Below are 20,649 nucleotides of genomic sequence, written 5' to 3'. Positions count from 1 at the left end.
CAACACAGTTCTAACTTATTCAGCTCTTTCTCAGCATTACTAACCACAAAACATGCCTTATTTATAGAAACACGGGTTTCGCAAATTAAGAGAAAGTACTCCTGGTGTCACCCAAAGTGGTGATTTTTAGCCAGCATGCTTCATATCCCAGTAACTAATCTATTTGCAAGAAGGAAGAAAATGAATATCAATGCCTCTTTTATCTGGACTTTTAACCCTTAAGTGAAATCAACACAAGCCCTGGGATCTGGTTAGGGTGCCCAACCCTGCCTCACAGAGGATCCCTGGCTGACTTTTTTCTTCTTGATCTGCACATCCTGGACCTTTGCCTGTAACCCTGGCAAATGAGCATCTTGGCCTCCTACAGCAGCAAGCATGGTCCCACATGCATACACAACACCTGGCATGGAGGGCAAAAGGGCAGAAAGCCAGTGGACAGTTCCTGGCAAGTAAGATTGTCACAAAAAAATATCAGGAAATGAGCAAAAGGATAATCATGAGGAGAAATAGCATGTACCTGGTTATCCTTCACAGACCATAGGATTACAGTGTGTTTGTCACACTCACAGGTGAATATAGGTACAGAGAAGAAGCAAAGTCTGAATATGTTTTCAATTGTTGCCAGGAGAACCCTTTGTCCCCAGTACACTAATTCTGGGTCCAATTAGTTCTGAACCATTGACCCACAGAACATGCTATTAATTCCAAAACACTGGCTAATTTCTTTCCCAGCTGAAGCCTTAATGAATTGCCTAGCTCTGCCTCCATCAATGAGAAGCCCTTATCTGGAAGATCAGTCCCCAAGAGATGACTTTTTTTTCCCCTACCACGTTTGATATTGCTCCACCTTCCCGTGCTGTGCCTTTCTGCAGAGCTGTGACCTTAGATTTGAGCTCATCCATAGACAAGCAGACTTCTTTGGGTAGAGGAAAGATCCAAGTATGAGTCCTTGAGTCAAATTCCCTCAAAAGAATGAGATGGTCTACAGGTTAAGCCCTGAACCTCACTGAACAAGCGGAATTTGAATCTTCGCCCTTTCACATAAGAGCTGTGTGACCTTCAGCAAGTGAGCATTTCTGAGGCTCAGTTTGCTCATTTGCAAAATGAGGAAATGGCATTATAAGGATTAAATGCCAGCTATTACCATATTCTTCATCTAAAAATGCATTCAATCGTATTTTAATGTAGAAACAGTGAATTTAGTGTGAATGAAAAAAAATTGCTAACCTTTAAGGGTAATAATTATTCACACATTTATACTTCACTCTATCCTTCAGTTGCATGACCAAAATTTAAGTGAAATAGTTTTTAATTGAGAATCTAAAGAGGTCTTTCACTCATTTGTGTCCGTTGTCAGTTATGCATTTATCTTTTTCAAAACCAGCACTCATGATTCTGGTTTTGTAGATGATTTTATGTTTGATATTCCTTAGTATTTGGGTCTGCTACATATGGTTGTACAGGTTATGTACTCACGGCCTTAAAAAAAAAGTCATTTTCATAGACCATAAGGATGTATCTAAAAATGCCAGATTTCTTTAAATGAATGAGTTATGCTAGAAACAAACCTCCTCTTCATGAAAGCTCCTAGAACCTAGTGTAAGGCAACATTCAACACCTGCAGGGTCAACATCTGTAATCACGTGCAATTTGATTATATTAACTCTCTTTGCTTTAAAGATTTCGATTTATAATATGGGGCTTTTAAAAAAACAAAGGATATAATGCTTACTGATATTTTAATGAAACAATTATTTATAACCAAAAATAAAATAATTTTACACAAGAGACAAAAAAGAAGAATCATGAACTTTACTATGAGTTTCAAGAAACATTTGCTCTGTCAAACGTTCTATTGTTGAGTGAACAACAAATAGTCCAAGCAACTTTTAACTCCTATCTTTGCTTTCTAAATTATACATATCATTTTCAAAGTTCATTCAGCTTGGAAGAATTATTTTCTACAAAGTCATATTAGATCACTGTACTTAGAAAACTATTTTTAAATGTACCCATTTAAGCAATCATAAGATATTACATACCCAACACAAACAATTTTGAAGGAAAAAGTAATGTTTTAGTTAGTTTTTGTTGCTGTGACCAAAACACCTAACAAGAACAACTTAGAGGAGAAAAGGTTTATTTAGGGTTTGCAGTCTCAGATGTCTCAGTCCCCAGAAAGTCAACTCCATTGCTCTGGGCAGCATATCCTGGGGGAAAGCAGAGGAAAGTTGTTCAGTTGGTGGCAGGGGTCAGAAAGCACAGAGAGACAAAGGGGGTAGGGGACTGCCAGGAAAATGCACCCTTCTAGGGCATGTCCCCCAGTGACCCACCTCCCCCAGCCACCACTGCCAACAGTTACCACCCAGTCAGTCTGTTCAAAGTAGGATGGACTGATGAGATTACAGCTCTCACAATCCAATCATTTTAACTCTGAACACTCTTTCAATAACACAGGAATTCTGGTGGGGAGACCTCATATCCAAACCATAGCAAGTAAGCATAGAAAAAAAAAAAGACTATGAAAATCGTCCATACTATTAACACCCCCAGAGATGACCTCTTTAAATATTTTGCTGTATGTATTCCCAGCTTTTCTTAAATTATATACATGTACATATGTAATTTTTTCTACAAATTCAAAATTATTCAATTATTTACATATAGTAGTCTTCAGTGTCCATGGAGGATTGGTTCCAGGACTAATGCAATTTAATCCTGTGTAAATAGTTGCATTATTTACAAAATAGTAACAAGAAGTTCACACAAGTTCAGTTAGAGGCACAGTTTTGGTTCATATTTTTGATCTGCATTAGTTGAATCTACATATGTGAAATCCATGGATATGGAAAGTCAACTGTTTTTTTTTATTTTAACAATATCATCAACATTCTTTGAAATACCTTCAAAAATATTATTTTAATGACTCCATGTTCGTACATTATTGAATATTTGATTGCTATTAATTTTTAACATTATACATTTCGTGAAAAATGTCTTTTGCTTGAGTTTTTGATGAAGTATCCAATGACTTTGTAGACGAGATCCCTAGAATTTTCAAGGCACATGTTAAGGACTTTCTCACATATTGTCAGTGTCCCTCCATACTAAATACGTTTCACTAGAATAGTTAAAAAAAAAAAAAGGAGAGGGGGTATTTTTCTCATATTCTTATCAAGCCTAGATTTTTTTTTTAGACTGCCATAATTCTTCTGATATTTACCATATGCTTAAAATGATCAGGTCCTGGGGTATGGCAACAATAAATGCAGCCTAGTAGAAGACACAAAATTATAAATGAGTGAAAGGGTTCATAAGTAAAGGAGTAAATGCAATTTATGCTTTCAAAGATGGAAAGAGCTCTGCTTAAGAAAAGGTGAGACAACTCCCTGATTAAAAAAAAATATGAGCAAATAGTTCCATAGACTGGCTGGGAAGATTTTCTTCCTTAAAAATACCTTCTAGATTTTAAAATGCTTTTCTGCTAGACAATATTTTAAATGTCATCTCACAGATGAAGAGCAGGCATACCACTTCCAAAAGTTGGCCAACCACTGAGAAGAAGCCAAAGAGAAGTTGAATCAACACTTTGTGGCTGCCAAGGAGATGCAAACCCTGTGATGAGTGTGGGATGGCAAATTCAAATATGACCCAGTGAAGCTCTTTTTTGCAGAGACGGCCTTTAAAATAAATTTAGCAGTACAGAGTGTTACCGTTTTTGTAGGCCTTCTAAAATCAGGGAACACTTATTTAATGTAGAAATAATGCAGACATATTAATACTTAAAATTCCAATACAGCATAGAAATTTAACAACAAAATTTTGGTGCTAGTCAAGAAAAGGCATGAAGCTAAAAATCAGCAAGCTTCTCAAGTCTAGAGCAGTGAATGTGGCCAAAAGCATTCAACTAAAACACAGAGCAAAACTGAATTGAATAAAAAGGAATCTAAAACACTGCCAACATGCAGAATTAAGCTCTCTTGTTCTTTAATTTTGCAGTTAATTTGCCCCACTTTATAACCCTTTGGTCTGTTACTTGCCGTCAGTTTTACCACCAGGATTTTAGTTGTTCTTTTAATATATTCTTGGTATGCACGTATGCATCTGCATGCATGCATGTATGAACTTCAGAGCACAAATGACACCTTGAGGGGACAGAAAAGAGCAAGGAAAGAAAAGAAATATTAAACCCAAAGTAATACAGGCCTGGCATACTCTGCAATTTCTTCTAATACCCAGAAATATTTCTTTATGAATAATCCTGCCTTGGGCTATTATTCAAGTATCAAAAGGCAAAATCTAGATGTTAAGGCATATTTAATGAGACTCTAAGAATAATTCTGCTTTAAGTTACAACACAAGTAGCTGTACTAAGAAGGCAATAGAATGTATTTAAGGGCATAGAGATCTGTATTCAAATTCTGACTTGATTAAAATTTGTGTGACAAATCTTTTGCAAATCACTTAATTTTATAAGCCTTTAAAATGTGTATTTTTTAAATAATACTCAACATCTAGAGTTGTGAAAATTAAATGAGATAATGCAAGTAAAATATCTTAGCATGTAGTACAATGTTATTAGGAGTAGTAGAAATTGTTTTTATAATTAAGGACTATACTTACAAAACAATTTCTTTTCCTCTTGCATTTCCCAATTTCCTGTTGAAATATAGGGAATCATAGTCATTCAGATCCTCCTTCACCCAAATCCAAAATCTGAAAAATATAGTTATCTCTTCAGATACAGTTGATGTCTATTATTCATGATATCCAAATTCTACCTAATATTTCCCATTCCTATTCTTCAGTGTATTAACTTCAATAAGCTTCATGTAATGCGAGTGAGAATATAGATTCATAGCCTGTCAAATTTATTACTCAGGGTAAATAATTTGCTCTAATGATTTAAAAGGAGGAGGAAGAAGAAGTGCAGGAGGAGGACAAGGAGGACGAGGACAAGGACAAGAGAATACTCAAAAAAAATGTAGAAAGTGGGACTGGAAGTGTAGCTCAGTGGTAGATTATTTGTCTAGCATTCAAGAGGCCCTGGGTTCAATCCCAACACTGAAAAATATATTTAAAACACACACACACACACACACACACACACACCAGACTATCTCTGAGAGGCTGTTTGCTCAGATTCATATTGACACAGTCCTTTCTCCAAAACAGTTTATTCTGGAAGGATGAGGACCTTTGGCTCCAGATCCTGTCTCAGGTGAAGGCTTTCAGAGGCCCCCTGTATTGATAACTGGGGCAGTGACAGAGTACTCTCATTTTAATTGTAAGGATAATATGACACCTTGCCTGGCTCTTTTCTGGAGATTTCTACTGTGTGGAGGCAGCAAAACATCCAAGGTCCTGAATCACTAAAATAAATGAGAAAATGAGGGACCTTTGGATGTAGCACCAAATGGTTTGTTGAATCAAAGTATACAGAGGACCTTGTCAGAACCTGACATGTAAGGAGACATGAGTTTCTCATCCACCATGACAAGAAGAATAATTCCAGAGGAAATCAGATAGCAAAATTTGTCTCCATTCTGTTTTGAGGAAGGCTCCCAAAATGTATAATAAGGGAATAAAATTTCTAGGCAGGTTAAGGCTCTTAGCATTTCATTCTTTAGTCTGTTTTGCCATCTAGATTCTCATCCCAGAGAGATGGGGAGACCAGAAAAGTTTCACTTTCTTTCACAGAGAGTGAAACTTGGTTTAATTGCAGGATCCGCAGCTCACAGGAAGTTTGAAAGCCTGAGTCCTTATTGGAAGTACAATCTGAATCTCCTTTACAACGGTTCCACTTCAGACAGTTTTATTTCTACCTTGGCGAATGAATTAATCCAGAAAAATGCATTTGCTTACTATTCTCCTGGACAGACAGATTGTCGGTGTGCCTTGGCATTTTGGAATAGTAACCCTCATTATTTTCTCTGTTGTTATCCGCAAACTTTGACTTCTTCCTGTCAGTAGCATTATCCATGTAATTCATCAAAACTTCAGCTCCAACATAAACTCCTCGAACACACCTCGCTTGTGAAGTCTCCTCACTGGCTTTCTTCTGTTATATCCCTTCGAGTTAACTTCCAGCTGACAGACCAAGTTTTTTTTCCTTTTCTGGAATCATTAATCTTCACTGAAAAGCTATTCAAGTGTCTTCCAACAGCTTCAGGGGCAGAGCCTCCTGCTGGCACTCGTAACTCTCATAAATATTATTGGAATTGTGCATGTACATCAGGGAGAGATTTTTAACCTCAGAGAACATGAAAGGAACTCCAGCAGTCTCATTCTGAATGAGTGTAAGTTGTGCAACTTAACGCAGGAGAGAGTGCATGCAGGTAATTAGGTAGCGATTGAAAGAGCAAACAGGTGTTCCATGCAATCTCTGCTTCTAAGGAGCAATAAGAATGTCATATGTCATTGTGTATTATTGTTACTTATCATTACTTTTTATGTCCTCTAGTAAATTACAAACTCCCTGTGAGCAGAATCTTTGTATTATTTACAATGTATTTGGTGACAGGCCTTCAAAAGATGTTTGTTCAACAAGTGAGCAAATGCCTAAATAAATGGATAGATGGGTGGAAAGTGAAAATCTTGTGAAATAAAGCTTATATTACTAATAAGTCAAAAACAGTTGCTAGTAAGAACATACTCTCCAATATTAACATGAGCAAGATTTTCCAGGTCTTTTACTTTTTTTAAATGACAACAAATAGATTTTCTATTTTTTAATACTGTTTTTTTTAGTTGTAGATGAACACAATACTTTTATTTATTTGTTTATTTATTTTTACATGGTGCTTAGGATCGAACTCTGTTGCCTCACATGTGCTAGGCAAGTGCTCTACCACTGAGCCACAACCCCAGCCCCTCAAGGTCTTTTTGAAAAGAACTGTCATCAGGTAAAGTGTAGTAGTACATGCCTGTAGTCTCAGATATTCAAGAGTCTGAATTAGGAGGATCACTTGAGCCCAGGAGTTCAAAGACAGCCTGAGTAAAATAGCAATGGGCAACCATAGCAAAACCCTTCTCAAAGGAAGAAGGAAAGGAGAAAGGAGGTAAAACAACTGTCAAAGTGTGAATGTGCATGCTCACAAATACTTCTCCTGCAAAGCCACCCACGTAATTTTTGAGGCATGACTACTTCAGAGATTTAAAACATCAGTGTATTTTTAAATACATCTTGATGCTAATTGTCTGGGCATGCATTGGAGCCTTAGATGTATTTTCTAAATAAATACTGCCTACAGAAATGAGCAAGGTAAAGTTATGACAGGGAAAAAGAAACATTTTAATAAATGGAGTTGAAAAAAAAGCTATGGTACACTTTTATAAAAGTATACTTACATTAAGGCTCAGTATATTTATATAAAAGCTGGACGAGAGATAAAGCTCTTGTGATAGATTATGAATTTAGAGATGAAATTAGGCTTATCACATTTGAATATTATAATGAGAATCATTTTCTAACAGAGAGGGTGTCAAAGTAATTCTTCCATTTAATTATTTCAGTTTTACTCCTGGAAAGCTGGCCAAGTCAGCTTGCTGGTCTGGGATGGTTCTCAATAAGCCTCCACAGTGATAAGCTGCACAGAGCACTCAAAACCCTATGCAAATCCCGGATTCTTCCCAACATTGAAATTATTTGACAGAGAATTTAAAACGACTTTGATTAGTACGTTTAAGGTTTTAATTAAAAGATAGAACACATCCAAGATCAGAGATATAATTTCATTAGAGAGATTATATAAATAAATAAAACAGTAATCGAGGTAAAGAATGCCTTCTATCTGGGAGGCTAAAGCAGAAGGATTGCAAGTTCAAGGCCAGCTCTGGCAACTTAGACTCTCTCAAAAAGTAGAAGGGACAGAGATGTTGCTCAGTGATAGAATGCCCCTGGATTCCATTCCAGTACCAATCATCATCATCATAATCATCATCATCATCAAGAATGCCATCAACAGCTCATCAGTAGTATAGACACAGCTCAAGAAAGAATAAATAGACTTGAAAAAAAGTCAACAGCTATGACTCAAACTGAAATCCAACAAGACAAAAAGAATAAAAAGTTTTTTAAAGAACAGATCATCCAAAGGCTGGGTGGGATACAGTATTCTAGAGGATAAGGAAGGGGGACAGAGGCAGAAGAATATGTTTAAAGAAATAATAGCCAAAAGTTTTCCAAAATAAATGACAGCATGCATCATCATATCCATGCTAAGAAAACACCAAAGATAATAAATAAATTTTTAAAACCAAGAAATACTCAGCCAAAAACTTGCCCCAAGTGTCCATTCTGAGAAGGGGGCAACTCTCAATCATGCATTTCTGAGAAGCATAGCTTCTGATCCTTCCGTCCCAAGCAGCACCTTCACCTCACCTTGGAGTCCAACCTGAAGACTTACCTAGCAACATATCACAATGAGCAGGACTTTCTATCCAGGGAATACACCCTGTGACCATCATACTATCCAAGTAGCAACTCTCCCTAATAGCATAGACCAACCAGTGTCTCCTAAGACAGCAGAATACAGATAGTAGCCCAACCCAATATCAGAGCAAAGGCAGTGACTCAACTAGAGAACTGACAACAAGCTCTGACTGCCTGGATTACTCACCAACTGACTCCTCCAGAATCACCTACTAGACTAAATAGTAAAAGTCTAACCTTGAACTCCCCCCCCACCAAAAAAAATTATTAAAGCCAAAAGAGGGGGCTATCTTCTCAGATAATAACTCAAGACACAAGAATTATAAAAAATCATTAAATCTTTAAAAGAAACTAATAACATTTCAATAATAGACTCTAAAAAATGAAGATCTATAAATTGACTGATAATGAATTCAGAATATTCCTCTGAAGAAGATCAGTGAACTACAAGAATATACAGATAGAAAATTAAGTAAAATTTGGAAAACAATACACAAACGGAGCTAGCAGTTTGACAACAAAAGTAGAAACAATGAAAAACAACCTAACAGATATCCTTAAGATAAAGAATATATATTGTTGAGAGCCACAGCCGAAGGGGCCCCAGCAAACTTCCAGCTGCCAGCAAACTTCCAGCTGCCGGCTGATGATTGGCTCACAGCGGCCCCAGCAACATCTAGCTGATTGGCTCCTCGGCCCCAGCAACATCTAGCTGATTGGCTCCTCTGCGGTGATGCTCATTGGGCTGTTTCCCTGCCCTTTCAGACCACGGAGCTGCTCATTGGGGGACTTTTTTGGCTCCGCCCACGTGACCCAGCCAATCGGCCTCAAGAGCAGGAGGATTGTGGGAGGTGGAGAAAAGCTGGTGGGAGAGAGAGGCTTGTGGAAAGCCGGTGGTGGCAGTTGAGGCTCTGAGGGTTTTTCCTGAGAGGCTGTTTTGTTTGGCGTGTGTGGTTCTAAAAATAAAGTTAGTTTCTTTTGACAAGTGGCTCCTGATTGTGCCCAGCCAGACTGCGGCATTTGGTGGCTCGCACGGGGAGAGACTGAGGGTAAGTGAACTGCTCGCCCCTCAGGACAGGGCGAGAGGATGGGTAGCCATTTTAAGATTCTTCTTTTGTTATTTTGTTTCACTTTTGTTTTAAGTTGCCTGTCCCTGGAGATGTGTAAGATGGAAGAAAAACCGCTCACATCTGAGGAACAGATAGGGAGAAAGGACGGATGGACATTTCAGGAGGCTATTATAATGATTTTGTGTTGTTCCAATTTTGTTTCACTCAGTTTCAGTTTTGTTAGGCGTTATCTTGTTGGGTTGTATTATAGTAGAAATACGGGATCGGAAAATAGTAAAAAACAAACTGAAAGAGTGTTAAGTAAATTGTTAGAGGAAGGAGGCATCTCAGTAAAATCAAGAACAATCAGGGCATACGTTGATACAATACAAAAATGTAGCCCATGGCTTTTTAAGGAGGAGTTGTTAAATATATCACAATGGAACCATCATGGTGAAGATTTAAAAAGAATAGAAAAGAAAAGCCCAGGGACTCTGCCAGTTGGCATATTGCCATTGTGGATGTTCATATCTTGTTTGCTTAGTCCAAAGTCTTCAGTTCAGACAATGGTAGAGGAAGAAGAAGACATAATGATTCAAGTAAAAGAGAAGGTCTCTCAAGTTAGTCAGACAGAGGAAAAGATTCAAGTAAAAGAGAAGGCCTCTCAAGCTAGTCAGACAGAGAAAGAAAGTGTAAAACAGAAAAAGCCATCAGGGGGAAAGTTACAACAGGAGACTGCTACTAACACCTTTCTATCACCAGAGGACGTAAGTGTCCAACTAACAAGGCCACCTCCATATGCTGGGAGGTCCCCAACCCCCGCAGTTGATAGTTGGGATCCTGAGACAAGATCTCAAATATTAACATGCCCTGTATTTGAGGCAGGAGGGCAGCGATTTTGCCAAGTTTTAAATTTCAAAACAGTGAAGCAGCTAAAAGAGGCTGTAACAACCTATGGTCCTCAAGCACCCTTCACTGTAAGCATGGTCGAATCCATTAACAACTTGAACATGACGCCAGCAGATTGAGCTAATATGTGTAAAGCTGTGCTAAATGGAGGACAATACCTGTTATGGAAGGTTGCCAATGAGGAATTTTGCAAGGAGACGGCTAGGCGAAATGCAGCAGCTGGTTATCCTCAGAGAAATCTAGATATGTTGTTAGGAAAGGGACCTTATGAGGATCAGCAGCAACAAATTGCATATGATCCTGGCGTATACGCACAAATTGCTGCAGATGCAATTAAGGCATGGAAGACTTTACAAGGACATGGAGGTTTACAAGGTCAATTATCTAAGGTAATACAAGGAGCTAATGAACCTTATGCTGAATTTGTAGATAGGCTTATTCAAACAGCTACCAGAGTTTTTGGGAATACAGAACAAGCAATGCCATTACTAAAACACCTGGCTTATGAGCAAGCGAATCGTTGGTGCAGAGATATCATTAGACCATGGAAACATGAAGATTTAAACACATATATTAAATTATGTAGAGACATTAATGAACAAGAGCAAGTCGTGGCAGCTGCAGTAAAACAGGCTTTAGATGCCAGAGACATTAATGAACAAGGGCAAATTGTGGCAGCTGCAGTAAAACAGGCTTTAGATGCCAGGCCAAGAACATGCTACAATTGTGAACAAACAGGACATTTTAAAAGGAATTGCCCCATTGGAGGAGGGTTTAACAAAACTAGGTATCAAAGGAATAGAATACCAGGTATTTGCCCACGATGCCGTAGAGGGAGACATTGGGCTAATGAATGCCGTTCTCAAACCACCATAGAGGGTACTCCATTATCAAAAAACGAACAAGGACCAGGTGTTTATCCACGATATCGTGGAGAAAGGCATCGGGCTCCATTGCCAAAAAATGGACAGGGGGGCCCAATGCTCCGGGGCCCAAAACCACAAATATACGGAGCACTGGAGGAACCCAGCAACCCCATCAGGGTAGTGCCCAGGACACATTGTCCATCAGATCCCTCATCAGACAAACCAGAGGGAGCGCAGGGTTGGACATCTGCGCCTCCGCCAGAGCAGTACTAACTCCAGAGATGGGAGTTCAAATCATTCCCACAGGGGTGAAAGGACCTCTTCCCAAAGGAACAGTAGGCTTATTATTGGGATGCAGCTCTTCTACTCTAAAAGGACTTATGATAAGTCCTGGGGTAATTGATCCCGATTATGAAGGTGAAATAAAAATTATAGCCAGTTCTCCAAAGGGTATATCAGTAATTTCACCAGGAGATAGAATAGCACAGTTACTAATAATACCCAGCCTACATGATAAATTTTCCAGTTGTACTGTAGAAAGAGGTTCCAAGGGATTAGGCTCCACAGGTGTAGATTGGGCTATGCTTTCTTTAAATTTAAATTCTCACCCCATGCTAAAACTAAATATTCAAGGACATGAATTTAATGGGCTACTGGATATAGGTGCAGACCTTAGCATCATCTCTCGTCAAGAATGGCCAAAACATTGGCCATTACAACAAGCCACTCAAACGCTTCGAGGCCTAGGAGTGGCAACTAATCCCCATAGAAGTGCAATGGTATTAGATTGGAAGGATCCTGAAGGATGTGAAGGAACTATACAGCCATATGTATTGGATCATCTTCCCATAAATTTATGGGGACGAGATGTCCTAGATCAATTAGGTTTGACATTAACAAATAACATCAACCAAAATGCACCCACTATTATGACTAGACAAGGTTTTAGGAAAGGAAAAAGATTAGAAAAACAAGAAGAAGGTATAGCAGCACCAATACAAATAGATCAAGGAACAGACAGACATGGGTTGGATTTTCAGAAAGGGCCACTGAGACAATAAAAATTACTTGGAAATCAGAAAGACCAGTATAGGTTCTTCAGTGGCCCCTGACTAAAGAAAAGATACAAGCAGCCCATGACCTGGTCAAACAACAATTAGCAGAAGGACATATACAACCTTCTGTATCTCCCCATAATACTCCCATTTTTGTCATCAAAAAGAAATCTGGTAAATGGAGATTATTGCAAGATTTAAGAGCCATTAATAATGAGATGGTTATTATGGGACCTGCTCAATCAGAGATTCCTCAATTGTCTGCTTTGCCAAAAACCTGGTATGTTTTAGTTATAGATATTAAAGATTGTTTTTTTTCAATTCCAATTCATCCTGAGGATAGTCCACGTTTTGCATTTACTATCCCTGCACTGAATCATGAAGGTCCTGATCAGAGATATGAATGGAAAGTACTCCCTCAAGGGATGGCTAACAGCCCAACTATGTGTCAAATTTATGTTAACAAAGTAATCCAGCCACTTAGAAATCAAAATCCTGAACTACAAATATTTCACTATATGGATGATGTATTATTAGCACACAAAGATAAAAACACATTGCTAGAATGTTATGCCACACTTACAAACTTATTAAAAAAATATAATCTAGAGATAGCAATAGATAAAGTACAATTAAATTTTCCAATTAATTATTTAGGAGTTCTATTATCCTCAACCATGGTCCATCCACCAAAAATTCAAATACGAGTATATCAACTCAAATCACTTAATGACTTTCAAAAGTTATTAGGAGACATAAATTGGATAAGGCCTTATTTAGGTATACCAACAGGAGAGTTGGGACCTTTATTTGATATCCTAAAAGGTCCATCAGAACCAAATTCACCCCGAATGTTAACGCCTGAAGCAAGAAAGGCATTAAAAATCATTGAAACATATATGGAAAATATGCATTTGGATAGAATTGATATAAGTTTGCCTTTATTATTTATTGTACTACCAACAAAAAATATTCCTACAGGAGTATTTTGGCAAGAAGGTCCATTATGTGAGCCAATCATCAGCCGGCAATATATAAAGCCTGAACTGAAAAATAATTTGGTAGAAAGCTTGAATAGAAGACTTGATCTAGTAGAAGAAACAGTATGAAAGCTATAAGGTAGAACATTTGAAATTATCCAAAGGAGAAAACAAAAGAAGAAGAAAGAAAGACTATGGAACTCCACTCAGAGACCAAACTTGTGCATAATAGGAATTGCAGGAGAAAAATAAAGACAAAAGGACCAGAAAGCATATTTAAAGAAATAGTGCCTGAAAACTTCTGTAATCTGGAGATCAATGCCAATATTTAGAAAGTACAGAGGTCCACAATAAAATTCATCCCAAAGAAGAGTTTACCAAGACATATAATAATCAAATTATCAAAAATCAAAGACAAAAGACAAACGATTCTGAGAGCAACAAGAGATAAGAAACACATCACATACAAAGGAGTGTTAATACAACTATCAGCATATTTCTCAGCAGAAACCCTGCAGATGGATAAAGAGGAGAATGGTATAATCAAAATACTGAAAGAAAAATACTTTCAAGAATACTTTACACAACAGAGCTCTGTAATGACTTACCTTTGCCATTTTATTAATTGTTTTTTGAGGTGTTTTATACATTCTTTGTTCCTTTCTTCTTCTCTTGCTGTCTTCTGTCATAGTTTGATGGGTCTACAGTGTTGTTCTTTGAACCCTTTCTATTTTTTGCTTTGAGCTTCTAATAAATACTTTTTTTGCTTTGTGGTTATCTAGAGGCTTGCATAAGCCAGGCGTGGTGTCACATGCCTGTAAGCCCAGTGACTGAGGAGGCTGAGGCAGGAGGATCACAAGTTCAAAGCCAGCCTCAGCAAAAGTGAGATGCTAAGCAACTCAGTAAGACCCTATCTCTAAATAAAATACAAAATAGGGCTGGGGATGTGTCTCAGTGGTCGAGTGAGTGCCCCTAAGTTCAATCCCCAGTACTCCAAAAAAAAGAGGCTTGCATAGAACTTCGTATGCTTTGAACAGTCAATTTCAAGATGGTAACAACTTTGTATATAATGCTATACTTTTATTACCACCACATTTTACATTTTTGATGTGAGAATTCATATAATTTTATAATGTGTATTTCATTACAACTTATTTTAATTGCAATTGCTATGAATAGTTTTGTCTTTTAACCTGCACACCAAGACTAAATTTCTTTGTACACATCATTACAAATCCTAAGCTATTATGAATATGACTGTTGTATTGTTACCATTGTTTTTTGTGCTTTCATGTGTTTCATTTTACTAATTAATGACCTTTTGTCTCAGCTTAAAAAACTCCCTTTAGCAATTCCTGTAGGGTAGGATTAGTGATGAAAAATTCTCTTAGCTTTTCTTTGCCTTGGAAATTTTTATCTCTTTCTCATTTCTGAGAGGCAGCTTTGCAGTGAATTGTGATAGAGAATAACAAATGGATTTAAAAAAAAGAAACTCAACTATAGGCTGTATACAAGAGACTTCACTTTCAAGGACACACATAGGCTAAAAATGAAGGGTTGGAAAAAGATATTACATGCAAATTAAAACCAAAAGAAAGTAGGTGTAGCTATATTTATATCAAAGAAAATAGATTTTAGTGTAGAAACTATAAAAAAGAGATTTAAAAAGAGACTCTGTCATTATATAATGATAAAGGGATTAATTCATTAGGAGAATGTAACAATTGTAAATATATATGCATTAGACATTGGAACAACTAAAATACATAAAACAAATATTCAATGATATGAAGCAAGACATAGTTTGTATAATAGTATAATAGTAGAGGGCTTTAATATCCCACTTACAACTTAAGGCTCTTTATCACAACCATTTCTCAGGTTTGTGTTTGCAGCAAGCATCCTTGATGGATAAGGTAATGTCTACACCCAGACAAAAAGTGGATTCTCTTACTGCTTAGTATGAAACATTAAATTCTTCTCCTGTAACACAGCTCACTGCAGGTGTAGATTCTATCGAGGCCCATCTGTGTCACCCCACAGGACTGGAGGGCATGGAGGAATGGAAGCAACAGGATGCTCATGCTGTTGCTATGCTGCTGTGTCTCTGATTTCATGTCATCTGCCAAGATCTAGAAAGCAGTAACAAGCTAATTTGTTACCTCATGAGTAGAGTAAAATCTCAGAACCTTCATAATTCATGATAAACTCTTAATTTTCTCATTTACTATAGAAAAGTAGAACCTGTCCTATTTTCCTCATAGAATTACTGGAATAACTGAGTAAAATAATAATTGTGCAGATACACTGTCAATTTGTATATAAGATGAGATGTTATTTTAACCCAAATGACTATAGACCATAAGTAGAGCCCTGTGTCATAGCAATGAGACTTTCAAAATAGAATAACACTCTATTGTTGATTACAAGTCAGCAAGTGTCTACATTTTTAGGCTCTATCTTAAAAACCTTTCATGTGGTTTTGGCATCAAGACACAGAGAATAATGGTATGTGAGTGATACACTCCTGTGTATGCATGCAAATGAACCTTCTGGCAACTCAGGAAGTGAAGCAAAGACAAAAATCTCCAAAACATCAATTTTTTTTCTGCTGTGATTACATCATCCCTTTTTATTGTAGCCTGGATGTAATCACTTACATATTCATTTTCCACTTACTTAAAGCAGCTTTATACTGAGGAAATTCTACACTGTCTTCCCAAAAGACTTGTCTTTTCATTTGGACTAAAGACCAGGAAGATTCACATGGAAAGACAGATTTCTGCTCCTCCTACCTCAAATGCATCAAGGCTAAAGGAATGGGGGGAGGGATCTGCTCTGAGACTTAAGGCCAACTACATAGAATCAATGAAAAACCAGGGCCTTTGAGTGATGTGAATGCTAGTTGCACTTTGAAGCTATCAAGTAATTACTGGATATGCAATAGCCCATATGCTGAAATCTTCAAATAGCCAGATGGATTCTGCCCAGAATCAGAGAACCACTGAGGGTCATTCAAAATCACTACAACTAGTACTCTTGACATTTATCAAACCCGACCTACATGAAAAGTGATTAAGTGAAAAGTCATTAAAATAGCTTTAATATTTCCATAAAAAGCCTTTGATTTAAGGGTGGTCCTTTTTTCCCAATGGGTAAACCAGAATCATCAGAAATCCATATCACATGAGCATGATGAATATTTTATTAATAACAAATGGACTCTAAACATGGATCCAAACATGTCTATCTGCAAATGTCTGGTGAAAGAGCAGGAAGCCAAAAGGAAGCAATTTGCATGAATCAATGTGCAAATGAAGTTTTTTGGTTTTGACTGATGAAGGAAGGAGCAGTTTTTGTATGGCACCTTTAAAAGGAATATAATGCATACCCCTTCCCTTTGCCACTGGACTCAGGAGTACAGGCAGAAGCTGCCTATGAGGCTATGGAAAATATCAGAGCAGAACAACTATAGTTTTGATTCTAAGTGGCAGAATGAAGCTTCCAAACATAGTCTCCCTGGCAAGAAGAAATGGCATTCAAGAGCTTTCACTGCTGTTACACCAACACTTTAACAATGTGCCTGAGTGTCAATGGGTCTATTTGCTCTGGTTCAGTGATTCTAGACAATAGATTTTAATGTGACACACAGATAAACTGCTCAGCATTACTAACTGAACACTACCATCACTTCTCCATCGATGGAGAGGATCGTTTGTGATCTGTATGTTCTCATAATAAAGCCAATCAAGAAAATAAATTTAGAAAATTTGAATTTACTAAAACTTTCTAAGACACATATCACATTTCAATTTAAGGGGAAAGTAGGAAAAGAGAATAGATAAAATGAAGGAAGAAAGGAGACAACAATGAAGAAGTTTAATTTTTAATGTACTATTTTTTAGGGAGTCTCTGTGAAAGCCTTATTTTTTTAATTTCTGCTATTTAGCTTTAATTTTTAAAACTCTGATTCTGTCCTACAAAATTTTCTCTTTATTTGGCCAAGTTTTCATAACTCTAACAGACATGGGTCACTTCTAGTATGACTTAGTATTTCTCAGATAAAACCGTCCCTTCCTTATCCTGAATTTTATAAGCCTCTGGCACTGGATCCGGGACCCTCCCCTGTTCAAGAGATTCTTAGGATAGATAAACACAGGAACCAAGAACTTTTCTTTCTGGGACAAAGAATCAGGTGACAAAGGCACCACAGGAAGCTGAATGCGGTGACCTTGCACTCCTTGTTTCCAAGTAGTTAGATAATTCCTGTCTAACACAGGAATCAAGAACTCCTCAAGGTGATTCCTCCGTTTTACAGGAGGCAAGTTTGGAATTTTTTAAAAAAGTCAAAGACTTGTAGCAACAAACTACAGAGAAGAGGGAGATGATTTTACATCATTAATGCAGATACTCTTCCCCATCAGAGCTTTGGGTACAGTGCAAGTATATTACATTTGTGTCTGTCACAAACCCTGCAGTATGGCTGCATTATTGAAGGAGCAGAATTCTGTAGTTACAAACTTGTTGCTTTAATTATATTTTGTCATTTTTTTATTACTGGTATATTATGTGTCAACGTATCTCCAATATTATGTGTTGTAAACCTTCATTCCCAGATCACATCAACCCAGACATTCAAATTAGAATATTCAATAAGATCTGATAATAAATACAGTCTGAGTTCCTCCCAGTCAGTGCTCCATTTGGTTCCACTGTGTGACAACCAGGGACTTCATTTTTTGGAGCTCACCATTTCTGGGACCCATAATGCCTGTATTTATTGTCAGTGAAACCATTGTTTCTCCCTCATAGCAAAGGGCAGGAGGCTGTCAAGTGGTTTGAACTGATAAAGATTATAATGTCTTAGTTCATCTCTCCACTGCTTTCTGTTATTATGTTTGGAATTTTATTCTTCCTTGTTTGTACATTCATCCTCCACAAAGAAGATCCAATTCCTAATGGTTTGGGTGTTTTCCAGCTTTCTATACCTATACAGTTAGAATAAACCTCTTTTCCATCATTTATACTGGAACACCATTGCTGGACTTTGACAAACTTCCTCTGTGGGTTCTTATTCTCATCTCAGTGGGATGTATATTTTCTGTACTTTCATCACTTTGTTCTTTGTCTTGGGATGAAGAGAAAAATCAAACAAGAAATGCAGTGTAGTTCTTCTGAAAGTCCCTTAATGGGGAAAAAAAGAATAGCTTGAAAAAAGATCATGAAGAAACAAAGCTGTTTCTCACTATTCTAAATAGGAATCCTGCTTCTGAGGTAGAATCTGCCACTGTGCCCCTCTGGGCTGTGGTGAAGGACAGAATAGTCTCACTCAAACTCAGAGACCTGTTGGAAACTCCAGAGGATGAAAGGCTCTCCCCTGCCATGGATCAGAGGAGAGAGATCAACAGAGACAGCAACATAAAGAATGCAGCACAACTACTATCTAATGGGTACCCCGTTCAGTTCTATCAAGCCATCAGCAACCAAGTAAACTCCCGTGGCCACCATAAGCATCACACCATGCATAAAGATCCTGGTTTGTACAAATAGCTGCTCCATAAATTACACCTGGATAAGGTAGGAGACTGCATGAGAGATTCTGCTGGCAATCGCTTGAAAGGCAAAAATAACTATGATTCCTACATCATAGAAATTTGTGACTTGCACCTAGATTCATTCTGTGCCAAAGAAAATTAACATAAGGGCGAAGAAATGGAGGAGCTGGCATGGCCTGCTACAGACATCAAGGAGTAAAGTTGAATTCAATGTCATGTCTGACCATCACTTTGCATCTGAGATGAATATGGGTGTCAAGGCAAAGATGGGTATAGATGGCAGAAAAAGAAGTAGTAGCTCTCTGTAAGAATGGTATGATCAGAAAAAAATCTGAAGTTTGTCTCCTCTTTGGGTCCCTGCAGACCCTTACAGCCTGCTTCAGGTCATTCACCTACAGAGTCATTGATGTTAGCAATGACATTTGTCCTCAAATTGTTTTGTATCTGGTTTATGATCAGGAGATATTTCTTTGTAAGTGGTGACACTGATATAGCTTCTACTCTATGGTCTTGATGGAATCTGTATTGGTCTGTGGGTTTAGGGAAAAAGAGTTACCCAGATCATGGAGAAGGATTTGACACCAATTGCATCCTCTAGTGGCTTCAGTATTGAACTGGCATCTATTCTCACTGTGGAAATTGCATTAAATATTGGCTACTCCATCAATGCAGCACATTGTAAAGTGGGTTCTTATGTACCCGCTCACTGGCTCCAGTCAAGATGGCTATTGACTGGCCACTCTCTCCCAACATATTTATGGCCTGGTTCATCACAGTTCTCATTTCTGACATTACTAGTGTTGCTACCATGGCAGTCTTCAAATGTGTCATCCTCAGAGTGTGAAGCTGGTTGAGGTTAAAATTCATGTCAATGTTTGGGACCACCTTACACATTCCTGCTGTCTTGAAGAAAGATTACAGTGTTACTGAAGACTGACAAGAGTCTTTTTAAAGTTTGGGAGCTGTGGGAGGGAAGTGTTACTTATGCTATAATTGCTTTTGTGCTAAATATGACTTGTCTCAAAATTAGCTATGTAAAATAACCAGGTTTCCACTGGTTCCTACTGAGGTCTCCTTTCCTTCTGGGCTGTGAATTCCTATGCATATTTTTCTACTTTTTGTGTCAGACTTCAATTCCACAGTGTGTTAATGTTGCCTCTGAAGGTGTGTGTGTGTGTGTGTGTGTGTGTGTGTGTGTTAACCATGCAGAGTCATTTGGCAGAGCACAATCTGCTTTGTTGGTTCCAACAGTTTCTGTCCTAACATCCACCAGGACTTAACAACAAAAAATGTAACTGTTGTCCCTTGTAGTCATTGGGAATCTTCCCTCCCATCAGTTGTGGCAGATCCTATTGACAAATATGGAAACTTCTTAGGGGATGAAGTTCTTTAGACACAGTGAAAATTTCAGTAATAACTTCTTTGCAAGTAATCATCGCTATTAGTGCTAAGCAGAAGTAGGAAGAAAGAGTGTTTTGGCAATCTTGGCTATTTCTTTAAGATTCTGGCAGTGTGGCATAGATGAGAATGAAGTGGAATATGAACTTTAGACAAGTTGCAACAGACAGTCTCCCATGCTCATCTATCTCTTCCCAAAATAAAACGGTCTACAATTTTCAGGGGGAAAAGAAGATAAAGAAGCAACATCTACAGAGTTTCAAAGAAAGAGTATTGTGATCCAGCATTAATTTGTGTGAAAGGGAAAAAATAAAGCATTAAAGAAGTGCTGGTGAACCACATATCAAGAAGGAGGAAGAGGAGGGCTGGGGTTGCGGCTCAGCTGTAGAGCGCTCGCCTAGCA

The 20,649-nt window shown here is 37.8% G+C and overlaps 1 pseudogene; it reads left to right on the top strand.

Moving 5' to 3' along the window:
• Positions 1-375: 375 nt before the first annotated feature.
• LOC124101297 (sodium-dependent phosphate transporter 1-like) lies at positions 376-19,692 on the top strand (annotated as a pseudogene).
• Positions 19,693-20,649: the final 957 nt, after the last annotated feature.

The sequence above is a fragment of the Marmota monax genome, unplaced genomic scaffold (genome assembly GCF_021218885.2).
Source record: "Marmota monax isolate L192 unplaced genomic scaffold, Marmota_monax_Labrador192_F-V1.1 WCK01_AAM20220418_F8-fsc00069, whole genome shotgun sequence".
Classification (NCBI taxonomy): domain Eukaryota; kingdom Metazoa; phylum Chordata; class Mammalia; order Rodentia; family Sciuridae; genus Marmota; species Marmota monax.
Note: the sequence above shows the minus strand (reverse complement) of the source record. Positions and strands in the feature narration are given on the sequence as shown.